The sequence below is a fragment of the Suricata suricatta genome, chromosome 6 (genome assembly GCF_006229205.1).
Source record: "Suricata suricatta isolate VVHF042 chromosome 6, meerkat_22Aug2017_6uvM2_HiC, whole genome shotgun sequence".
NCBI classification, from domain to species: Eukaryota; Metazoa; Chordata; class Mammalia; order Carnivora; family Herpestidae; genus Suricata; species Suricata suricatta.
In genome coordinates, this window is record NC_043705.1 from 30,993,310 (window position 1) to 31,002,297 (window position 8,988).

Genomic DNA, 8,988 nt, shown 5'->3' on the forward strand with positions numbered 1-8,988 from the left:
ACGCTGCTGCTGTACACGGCGCTGCGGTGCTCGGCGCCGCCCCGCGAGGGCGCGTGCGGGCCTGCGAAGCCGGCGCTGGTGTGCTCGAGCGCCGTGGGGAGCTGGTCGTGCTCGCAGCAGAGGCGGCAGAGGGTGTGCTCTGGGGAGGGCGCGCCCAAGGCCGACCTCATGGCCTTCAGCCCCAGCCTTCCCCCGTGTCTGAGTTCTACAGAGGAAACAGGTGAAAGAGCAGCAGATTCAGAACGTTTGAAAGAGGTGAGTTCGTATTTTAGCTGTCTTACTGTTATTTACAGTTATATTCACAGTTTTGTCATTGAAGATTCATTTTCAGTTGTAAGATTATTCTTTAATTTTGCACGTTGTTATGGTATTTAATGAGTTATTGACTATGGATTTTGAATTATTATTCAGATAAAATTTTAGTAAAAAAATTTTAATTGCCCAGAATGGTAATCATATATTGGTTTTTGTATTACAAAGGGTTTATAATTATTTATTTCCTTTTTAAAGGTTTAGTTACTTTTGAAAAAGTGGGAATGAGGGAGGGGCAGAAAGGGAGGGGTGGAGAGAGATGGAGACAGAGGGTCAGCGCAGAGCCTGATCTGGGCTCAAACTCAGGACCTGAGCCAAAGTGGACCGCTTAACCAACTGAGCCACCCAGGCACCCCTATAATCACTTATTTTCTATGTGAGGTTTACAAGAAACAACACGTTGTGAATACTTAAGCATGTAAATAAAGGTTTGTCGTAAAGGGGCTAACCAGAATTCTAAAACTTTAAATGTTTTTATTTATAAAATTTATACATATACCTATATACGTGTTTTATTTTAAAGAGCACATACCTTTTACATAAATGCCTTTTAAAGCTGCATACATCTAATTATTCATGCATACATCTGGTGGATTTTAGTTATTGTTAATTTTAGAGAGTTTATTAGGATAGATAATGCATTCTCCATTTCCTCAGTCACCGACACCTTTGAAAATCCCTACAAATCTGTTACTTCTGTATCTTGTCAGATAAGTATCCAATTTCCTTTTTGTTTTTGTTATTTTTAAAAGTATCTTCACACCTGGCATGGAGCCCAACATGCCTTGTGAACTCACAATCAGATGCTTAACCAACGGAGGCACTCAGGTGCTCCATGATATTTTTAATAGCTGTGTAGTACCCACGATGCGGTGTGAATAATTGATATATTCAGTTATCCACCTGTTGATGAGTACTTTGTTTCAAGTGTTTGTTAGGCCTCATAAACCATGGCATACTATTACATATTTCTTCTTTATTAAAAATTTTTTAAATTTTTTATTTATTTTGAGAGAGAGAGTGAATGCACAGCATGGGGGACAGAGAGAGAGAGAGAGAGAGAGAGAGAGAGAGAGAGAATCTGAAGCAGGCTCCATGCTCAGAGTGGATCCCAATGTGGGGCTCGATCCCAGGACCATGAAATCATGGCCTGAGCCTAAATTAAGAGTCACTTAACCGACTGAGCCATTCAGGTGCCCCACAATTTACATCTTTTTATAGGTTGTATCCATTAACAAATAATTTAACTATTGCTATTTTTAATATATTTTTTCTTTAACCCTTAAAGTAGTTATCGTACCACAATGTTACAATTTTAGGATATTCTGAATCTATACTTACCTTTACCAGCATGTGGTATATTTTCATATGTTTTCATGTCACTAGTTATCATCCTTTCATTTCAGCTGGAAGAACTCCTTTCACCATTTCTCATAAGGCACGTCTAATGGTGATGAACTCCCTGAGCCTTAGCTTATTTGGGAAAGTCTTAATCTTATCTTCATTTCTGAAGGATAACTTTACTGCATAAAGTATTCTTGGTTGGTGACTTATTTTTATTTCAACACGTTGAATATATCACCCCATTTTCTCCTGGCCTGCGGTGTCTCTGCTGAGAAATCTGTTGATAGTCTAGAGGGGGCTTGCTTGTAGGAAAGAAATTTTTTTTCTCTTGTGGCTTTTAAAAATTCTCTTTGTTTTATATAGTTTTATTATAATTCATCTTAGGGGTGTTTCGGATTGAAATTTTTAGGATGACCCCCTACCTTCATAAACTTGGATGTTCAAATCTTTCCCTATATTTGAGAAGTTTTCTGTCATTGTTTATTTAAATAAGCTTCTTACCCTGTTCTCTCTTATCCTTATGCGTTTCAATGATTATTTCTTTTTAAAGGTGTTCCATAAATCCCATATGTCCCAAAGACTTTCTTCATTCCTTTCACTATTTTTTCTTTTTGCTCCTTTGGCCTGGGTAACTTAAAATTTTCTCTGTTGCTCCCTCTAGTGTCTGCCTTCAGCATTTCAGTTTTCTGGTTCTACAACAGGAAGTTGTTCTTTTGTTCTCAGTGGCCAGTAGGCATCCAGGGTATGCTGGTTTCCTGTCAGCACTGCTAGTCAGGTAGCTAGATACCCATTCCGTAGACAGCTTTCCAAAAACCTAAAAGGCTAGACACACCCTAACTTCTCTCCCTCCTTCCTGAAGGAGCAAGATGTCCCCTTGCTATTTTTGGTTCTCCATAGCCTCCAGGCATCCAAACTATGTCAGTTCTGTCAGTTCTCTGATTGAGGCAATACTGAAACTAGTTTTTTTAGGCAGGTTTCTGAGACACATTAGACTCTTTTCTTTCCCACTGGAAGTGGTGAGTCTGGGTGTTCTTTCCCGGTGCTGAGGTGTGCCGGTGTGGGTGAGGGGCTGATGTGAGCAAAGCTAAAAGTATCATATTCTTACAGGTTTTGGTGCAGCTCTTTCAACCTTGCGTCCACCTGGGGTACTCCAACTTCTTAATTGATTCTGGAATCCTAATAAAGGAATTTTGGTCCATATATCATTGGTAATTGGTATTTTTGTGTGGGAATAAGGCCTGGAGATTCCAATTCTGACATTTTGCTGGCATCACTTTGATACATTTTGAGTTAATTTTGTAGCTGGTATGAGGTAGTGACCCAAATTCATTCTTTTGCAAGTGGATATCCAGTTATCCTGGGATCATTTATTGAAAAGAACTGTCCTTTCCCTGTTGAAATATTTGGGACCCATTGTTGAAAATCAATTGATCAATATATGTGGGAATTCATTGCTGAGTTTCAATTCTTTTCTGTTGTTTAAATGTCCTTATATTTGGGACCCATTGTTGAAAATCAATTGATCAATATATGTGGGAATTCATTGCTGAGTTTCAATTCTTTTCTGTTGTTTAAATGTCTGTCTTTATCCCAGTACCACATTTATTTATTAGTATAATTTTGTGGCAAGTTTTAAAATCAGAACTATTAGTGCTCCAGCTTTGCTCCTTTTTTCAAAATTGTTTTTTGGCTGTTTTGTGCGACTTGCATTTCCATATGACTTTTAGGATCAGTTTGTCAATTTCTGCAAGGAAGCCAGCTTACTTTTGATGGGGGGTGTGTTGAGTCTATAGATCAGTTTGGGCAGCATTGCCATCACCATCTTAACAGTATAAAGTCTTCTGATCCATGAGCATGGGATTTTTTCCCCATTTACTTAGTTCTTTAATCCCTTTCAACAATGTTTTGTAGTTTTCAGAGTATGCATTTTATATTTCTTTTGTTAAACTTATTCCGTAATATTTTGAGTTTTTGATGCTATTGTAAATGGAATTGTTTTCTTATTTCATTTTTTTGTTGGTTCATTTTTAGAATGGTTAGTGTATAAAATATAATTGATGGATTTAAAAAATTTATATTCAAGTTAGTTAACACACAGTGTAGTCTTGGCTTCAAGAGTAAAACCCAGTGATTTATCTCTTACATATGACACCCGTTCTCATCCTGAAAACTGCCCTCCTTAATGCCCATCACCCGTTTAACCCACCCTCCCAGCCACCCACCCCCTTCTAGCAACCCTCAGTTTGTTCTCTATATTTAAGAGTCTTTTGTGGTTTTCCTCCATCTCTGTTTTTATCTTATTTTTTCTTCCCTCTCCCAATGTTCATCTGTTGAGCTTGTCAAATTCCACATGTGAGTGAAATCATATGACATCTTTCTCTGACTGACTTATTTCCCTTAGCATGATATCCTCCAGTTTCATCCACATTGTTGCAAATGGCAAGACTTTATTCTTTGTCACTGCTGAGTAGTGTTTCATTGTATACATGTACCACATCTTTTTTATCCATTCATCAGTTGATGGACATTGGGGTTCTTTCCATAGTTTGGCTATTATTGATAGCACTGCTATAAACATTGGGGATGCATGTGCCCCTTTGAATCAGCATTTTTGAGGGGCACCTGGGTGGCTCAGTCAGTTGAGCATCTGACTTCAGCTCAGGTCATGATCTCACGGTTCATGGGTTTGAGCCCCACATCAGGCTCTGAGCTGACAGCTAGCTCAGAGCCTGGAGCCTATCTTCAGATTCTGTTTCTCCCTCTCTCTCTGACTCTCCCCTGCTCACGCTGTCTTTTTCTCTCTCTTAAAAATAAATAAAACATTAAAAATATTTGAATCAGCATTTTTGTATCCTTTGAATAAATTCCTAGTAGTGTAGTTGCGGGGTTGTAGGGCAGTTCTATTTTTAATTTTTTTGTCAAACCTCCATACTGTTTTCCCAGAGTGGCGGCACCAGTTTGCATTCCCACCAATAGTGTAAGATGGTTCCTCTTTTTCTGCATCCTCAACAACACCTGTTGTTTCTTGTGTTGTTAATTTTTGCCATTCTGATAGCTGTGAGGTGATATCTCATTGTGTTTTTGATTTGTATTTCCCTATGATGAGTGATGCTGAGAATCTTTTCATGTGTCTGTTATTGATCTGGATGTCTTCTTTGAAAAAGTGTCTTTTTATCTCTCCTGCCCATTTCTTCACTGGATTGGTTCTTTTTGTGTGTGTTGAGTTTTACAAGTTATTTTTATTATTTTAAAATCTTTATTATTTTTTTATGTTTTGTTTATTTTCAAGAGACAGTGTGAGCAGGGAAGGGTCAAAGAGAGAGGGAGATACAGGATCTGAAGCAGGCTCCAGGCTTTGAGCTAGCTGTTGGCACAGAACCTGATGCAGGACTCGAACCCATGAACCATGAGATCATGGCCTGAGCCAAAGCCGGACGCTTAACCGACTGAGTCACCCAGGCACTCCTAAAGTCTTTATTTTTTATGTTTTAGCTTAAAACAACAGAAATTTATTCTCTCATAAGTCCAGAGCCCAGAAATTCAAAATCAAGACATCTGCAGGGTAATAGTCCCTCCTAGCCTTCTAGAGAAGTGTTATTTCTTGATCTTCTAGTTTCTGGAGACTGGAGCTATTTTGGGCATTTTTTTGGCTTTTAGATATCATTTTAACTTCTACCTCAATTTGAATATTGATTTCTTTTAGTGAATTTATGACTCTTTACTTACATATAGCACCCTCTTCCCCCTTCCCCCTACCTAACATGCTGCCAGCAACCCTCATTTTGTTCTCCATATTTAAGAGTCTCTTATGGCTTGCCTCCCTCTCTGTTTTTATACTATTTTTGCTTCCCTTCCCTTACGTTTATCTGTGTTGCATTTTATTTATGTTTTATATTTATTTATTTTGGGGAGAGCACAAGTGGGGAGGGATAGAAAGGGGGGTGCAGAGGATCCAAAGAGAGCTCTGTGCCGACAGGCTGACAGCAGCAATCCTGATGTGGGGCTTGAACTCATCAACTGTGAGATCATGATCTGAGCTGAAGTCAGACGCTCAAATGAAATCATATGGTATTTGTCTTTCTCTGACTGATTTATTTCACTTAGCATATTATAATCCACTGTAGTTCATCCACGTTGTTGCAAATGGCTTGATTTCATTCTTGTTGATAGCCAAGTAATATTCCATTGAATACATATACTACATCTTCTTTATCCACTCATCAATCCATGGACATTTGGGCTCTTTCCATACTTTGGCTATTGTCTGTGGTGTTGCTATAAACATTGGGGTGCATGTTCCCTTTGAAGCAGCATTTTCGTATCCTTTGGATAAATACCTAGTAGTACAATTGCTGGATTGTAGGGTAGTTCAATTTTTAATTTTTTGAGGAAATTCCATACTTTTATCTAGAGTGGTTGTACCAGTTTGCATTCGTGCCAGAAATGCAAAAGGGATCCCCTTCCTCTGCATCCTTGCCAACATCTGTTGTTGTCTGAGTTGTTAATTTTAGCTACTTTGACAGGTGAGATGGTATCTCATCATCATGGTTTTGGTATATACTTCCCTGATGATGAGTGATGATGAGTGATATTGAACATTTTTTCATGTCTGTTAGCCATCTGGATGTCTTCTTTTGTCTTCATGTCTTTTGCCCATTTCTTCACTGGATTATTTGTGTTTTGGGTGTTGAGTTTGGTAAGTTCTTTATAGACTTTGGATATTAACCCTTTATCAAGTATGTCATTTGCAAATATCTTCTCCCATTCTGTTGGTTGTCTTTTAGTTTTGTTTATTTCCTTTGCTGCGCAGAACGTTTCTATCTTGATGAGGTCTCAATAGTTGATTTTTGCTTTTATTTTCCTTGCCTCCAGAGACATGTCAAAGTAAGAAGTTGCTGTGGCCAAGATCAAAGTGGCTGCTGCCTGTCTTCTTCTGCAGGATATTGATAGTTTCCTGTCTCACGTTTAGGTCTTCCATCCATTTTGAATTTATTTATGTGTATGTTGTAAGAAAACAGTCCAGTTTCGTTCTTCTGCGTCTCACTGTCCAGTTCTCTTAGCATCACTTGCTAAAGAGACTGTCTTTTTTCCCCTGGACACTCTTCCCTACTTCATTTAAGATTAGTTGGTCATATATTTGTGGGTCCATTTCTGGCTTCTATTCTATTGCATTGATCTATGTGGCTGTTTTTGTGCCAATACATACTGTCTTGATAATTACAACTCTGTAAATACAAGTTAAGGTCCGGGATTGTGATGCTTCCATCTTTGATTTTCTTTTTCAACATTCCTTTCACTCTTTGGGGTCTTTTCTGGTTCCATACAAATTTTAGGATTGTTTGTTCTAGCTCTGTGAAGAATGCTGGTGTTATTTTCACAAGGATTGCATTGAATGTGTAGATTTCTTTGGGTAATATCGACATTTAACAATATTTGTTCTTCCAATCCATGAACATGGAATATTTCTCCATTTCTTCATATCTTCTTCAATTTATTTCATAAGCTTTCTATTGTTTTCAGTATACAGATCTTTTACCTCATTGGTTAAGTTTATTCCTAGGTATTTTATTGCTTTTGGTGCAGATGTAAATGAGACTGATTCCTTGATACCTCTTTCTGTTGCTTGATTATTGGTGTATAGAAATGCAATAAATTTCCATACATTAATTTTATATCCTGTGACTTTGATAAAGTCATATATCAGCTCTAGCAGTTTGTTTGGTGGAGTGTTTTGAGTTTCCCATGTAGAGATTCATGTCATTTTCAAAGAGTAAAAATTTTACTTTTTCTTTGCCAATTTGGATACCTTTTATTTAATTTTGTTGTCTGATTGCTGAGGCTAGGACTTCCAACACTATGTTCCACAACAGTGGTGACAGTGTACATCCCTGTTGCATTCCTGATCTTAGGGGGAAAGCTCTCGGTTTTTCCCCATTGAGGATGATATTATGTGTGGGCCTTTCATATGTGGATTTTGTGATATCAAGGTATGTTTCTTCTACATCAACTTTCTTGAGCGTTTGTATCAGGAAAAGATGCTGTATTTTGTCAAATGCTTTTTTCTGCATCTATTGATAGGATCATATCGTTCTTATCCTTTCTTCTATTAATGTGGTATATCATGTTGATTGAGTTGTGAATATTGAACCAGTTCTGAGCATAGGAATGAATCCCACTCAATCATGGTGAATAATTCTTTTAATGTACTGTTGAATTTGATTTGCTAGTATCTTGATGAAATTTTTTGCATCCAGGTTCATCAGGGATATTGGCCTGTAATTCTCCTTTTTAGTGGGTCTTCCTCTGGTTTTGAATCAAGGTATTCTTGGCTTTACTGAATGAGTTTGGAAACTTTCCTTCCATTTCTATTTTTCAGAATAGTCTGAGAAGAATAGGTGTTAACTCTGTTTTAAATGTCTCGTAGAATTTCCCTGGGAAACTGTATGACCTAGGACTCTTATTTGTTGGGAGATTTTTGATAACTGATGCAATTTCTTTGCTGGTTGTGGGCCTGTTCAAATTTTCTATTTCTTCCCATTTGAATTTTGTCCGTGTGTGAGTGTCTAGGAATTTGTCCATTTCTTCAGATTGTCCATAGTATTCACTTATAATTGTTTGTATTTCTGTGGTGTTGGTTGTGATCTCTCTTCTTTCATTCATGATTATCTATTTGGATCCTCTCTTCTTTTTGAGATGTCTAGCTAGTGGTTTATCAATATTGTTTATTCTTTCATAAAACAAGCTCTTAATTTTATTGGTCTGTTCTAATATTTTTTTGGATTTATTTATTTATTTATTTATTTCTGCTCTAATCTTTATTATTTCCCTTTTTCTGCTGGCTTTGGACTTTGTTTGCTGCTCATTTTCTAGATCCTTGTGTATTTGGGACCTTTCTTGCTTCTTGAAATAGGCCTGAATTGCAATGTATTTTCCTCTTAGGACTGCCTTTGCCGGATGCCAAAGGGTTTGGACTGTTGTATATTCATTTTCATTTGCTTCCATGTATTTTTAAATTTCTTCTTTACTTTTCTGGTTAACTCATTCATTCTCAAGTAGTATGGTCTTTAACCTCCATGTATTTGGGTGCTTTCCAATTTTTTTCTTGTGATTGATTTCAAATTTTATAGCGTTATGATCTGGAGATATGCATGGTATGATCTCAATCTTTTTGTACCTGTTGAGGGCTGTGTTATGAGCCAATATGTGATCTATTTTGGAGAATGTTCCATGTGCACTTGAGAAGAATCTGTATTCTGCTGCTTTAGGATGGAATGTTCTGAGTATATCTCTTAAGTCCATCTGGTCCAATGTATCATTCAGAGCTATTGTTTC